Raw genomic sequence first — 3,873 nt, forward strand, 5'->3', positions numbered from 1 at the left:
TTCATCTAACATGGTATCAGAGTCATGCCCTAAACTTAGCCATGTCAATAGAATCCTCCAATGTCGAACAAAGGACTCCAAAAGGAAAAGGAGTCAAGCCTCGTCAATAGAATCCTCAAATGTCGAACAAAGGAGTCGAGCCCAAAGCAAAGCCATGAGAGTTAATGCACAAAGTGGACAATATCATACCATTGTGGAGAGTGGTGTTCATCTAACACGGAAAAGTCCCAATATTCAGAAACGAGGTTCAAGGAAGTCAATTCAGAGCGGGAGCAACTGATAGAGCAAAGTCTGACTAAGCTCAATATGAAATCCTATTTTCTTGCAAGACCCGTTCGGATAAAGAAAAACTCGAGAGATTGTTGAATATCTAGAAAAGTAAGAGAAATGGATTCAACCAATCATTGATTTTTTTATAGAAAGAAAAAAAATGAAAAATTTAATGGAGCATTAGAACTTACCCCATAATGATATAGGAGTTGACATAAAAAGGCAAAGAGAAAAAGAATGATTATCTTATGAAAAGGAGAATCTCATATACATTGAATTTGTATCAAAATAATGTCATCTCAAGTCATATCCATATTAGATTTGGGAGGAATTCAAGTTTGAATGTGACTATGAAATGATATCAATAGAAATGACTACAAAATCTCGAGAAAATGACGATATCTTAGAGATTTCGTATCTGTTTCTTTGATTTCATGTCAATTCAAAAGAGAATACGTGTGTTATGTAGTTATCAAAATATTTTCTCGTTAATTATAGATTCATAACGAACTTCATAAAGTAGGGTTGATCGTGAGATTTATTGGGTTCAGTTTTGACGTTTTCTAGACTGAACCCATGTTTCGGTTTGTAAATTTTTTCAACTCAAACAACTCTTATTAAATAATGAATCCGACCCAATTGTCAATTTTTTGAGTTGTTCGAATCATTTAATTCAAATTTTTGTTTTTCCGTAAAATATTAGGGCTTCCCCTCAAGGTTTTTAAAACATGTCTGTTAAGGAGAGATTTTCACAGTCTTATAAATAGTGTTTTGTTCTCCTCCCCAACCGATCCTCAAGGTTTTTAAAACATGTCTGTGGAGAGATTTTCACAGTCTTATAAATAGTGTTTTGTTCTCCTCCCCAACCGATGTAGGATCTCACAATCTCCTCCACAAACGATGTGGGATCTCACAATCCACCTCCTTTCGACCCCAACGTCCTCGTTCGCACTCGTTCCTTTCTCCAATCGATGTGGTCGCTGACACTCATTCCATTCTCCAATCGATGTGGGACCCCCACCAAATCCACCCCTTATAAAAAGTGTTTTGTTCTCCTCTATAACCGATGTGGGATCGGGGCCCAACGTCTTCGCTGGCAATCATTCTATTCTCCAATCGATGTGGGACCCCCACCAAATTTACCCCTTATAAAGAGTGTTTTGTTCTCCTTCTCAACCGATGTGGGATTTCAAAATCCTCCTCCCTTTGAGGCCCAACGTCTTCGCTGGCACTCGTTCCTTTCTCTAATCGATGTGAGACCCCCACCAAATCCACCCCCTTCGGGGCCCAGCATCTTCACAGGCACATCGCCTGATGTCCACTCCTTTTCGGGGCTCAGCCTCATCGCTGACACATCACCCAGTATCTGACTCTGATACCATTTGTAACAACTCAAGTTCACCGCTAGCCGATATTGTCTTCTTTGGCCTTTCCTTTTTTGGGCTTCCCCTCAAAGTTTTTAAAACGCGTCAACTAAAGAAAAATTTCCACACCTTTATAAAGAGTGTTTCGTTCTCCTCTCCAACCGATGTGGGATCTCACATGCGTGATTTACCCACACACATGCAATAGTTTCAACAACGACACTTCACCTACGATGGTGCTTACAATCTTAAAAAATTATAAGATCCCACATCAATTTAAGAAAAGAACGAGTGGCAATGAGAATGCTGGCCCCGAAAGGAGTAGATTGTGAGATCCCACCTCGATCGAAAATGATAAAAATTATAAAACCTAACTTTATGATAAATATTATAATAAAGATATGTTAAAGATGGAATTATATGCACACGTCAAATTCCAATTACACATCATAATTGAAAACTTTAAAAGTTTATTGAGATTAGGTGAAGCCTATCTTTAATTACCACTTTTTGTTTGTTTATATAATTTATTCTTGTTTGGAATTTCCACGTGTAAACTAAATTAATAAATTATTATTATCCATTAAATTTAATATGGATAAATTTATATTCAAATGACACGTTGGATTCTTAGCTCTCTATTTATGGATAAGATTGCTGACCTCAATCTCTTTGACCCCACCAAACTAAATCTCAATCACAAAGCATGTAAAGACAAAGCAAAAAATCTATTAAAAAAAATGAATAAATAAATAATTAAATTAATAAAAATATTCCTAAATTTGTAATTTATCTAAAAAATATTCTTTTATTTTGCAAGTTGGAATAATATTTTAAACTAAAAAAAGTTTTAAGAATATTCCCACGTGACCCAATAAAAAAATAAGTAAACAAATAAAGATAATTATAAAAAGAAAAAAAAAAGTAAATAAACAAATAAACAAATAAAAAAATAAAAAATAACTTGTGATTTTGGTTGGGAGGAGAATAAAATACCATTTATAATGACGTGGAAACCTTCCCCTAGCTTTGAGGGGAAGCTCGAGAAGGGAAAGCCCAAAAAGAACAATATATGCCAGAGGTGGATTTGGGCCGTTACAAATGGTATCAGAGCTAGATATCGGACGATGTATCAGCCTTCTCGCTGTTCCCCGAAGGGGGAGGGGTAGACATGAGGCGGTGTGCCAGTAAGGACGCTGGGCTTCAAAGGGGGTGGATTTGGTGGCAGTCCCACATCGATTGGAAGAAGGAAAGAGTGCCAGCGAGGACGTTGGGCCCTGTAGGGGGGTGGATTGTGATGTCCCATGTTGGTTGGGGAGGAGAACAAAACATCATTGATAAGGGTGTGGATACCTTCCCACACATGATGTCCCATATTGGCCGGGGAGGAGAACAAAACATCATTTATAAGGGTGTGGAGACCTTCGCTTAGCAGACATGGTCCCATATTGGTTGGGGAGGAGAACAAAACACCATTTATAAGGGTGTGGAAACCTTCCCCTAGCATATGCGTTTTAAAGCCTTAAGGAAAGCCCAAAGAGGACAATATTTGCTAGCGGTGGATCTGGACCGTTTCAGATGGTATCAGAGTTGGACACCGGACGATGTGTCAGCCTTCTCGTTGTTCCTCGAAGGGGGTAGACACGAGGCGGTGTGCTAGTAAGGACGCTGGGTCCCGAAGGGGGGTGGATTTGGTGGCGGTCCCACATCGATTGAAAGAAGAAAAGAGTGCCAGCGAGGACGCTGGGCCGTGAAGGAGGGTGGATTGTGATGTCCCACGTCGGTTGGGGAGAAGAACAAAACACCCTTTTATAAGGGTGTGAGAAACCTTCCCCTAGCAGACCCCTTTTAAAGCCTTAAGGGGAAGCCCGAAAGGGTAAGTCCAAAGAGGATAATATCTGCTAGCGGTGGATTTGGGCCGTTACATAACTCCTCAGCAAAAAAAAAAAAAAATAGAAAAACAAAAAAAGGCCTTCTCCCATAGTAAGAGAACAATTACTCTGCAAGAGTGAAGTTCGTGATGGAATGAAGCTTTTGGAGTCTCGCATGAATGAGATTGTTGCTAAAGCCAACAGGATCAACGAGATGGCAAGTTATCTCAAGGAAATGTTTGTCCACGAATTAATGATTAGGGTCAAGACCCTAGAAGACAAAGCTATAACTACTGGTGGCTTCAAGCGTAGGGATAGCTCGACAGGCTCTGTTGTCCGAACGGAAGAAAGCATTGAAGGGGCTTCAA

Source organism: Cucurbita moschata, unplaced genomic scaffold, assembly GCF_002738365.1.
Source record: "Cucurbita moschata cultivar Rifu unplaced genomic scaffold, Cmos_1.0 Cmo_Scf00040, whole genome shotgun sequence".
Lineage (NCBI taxonomy): Eukaryota > Viridiplantae > Streptophyta > Magnoliopsida > Cucurbitales > Cucurbitaceae > Cucurbita > Cucurbita moschata.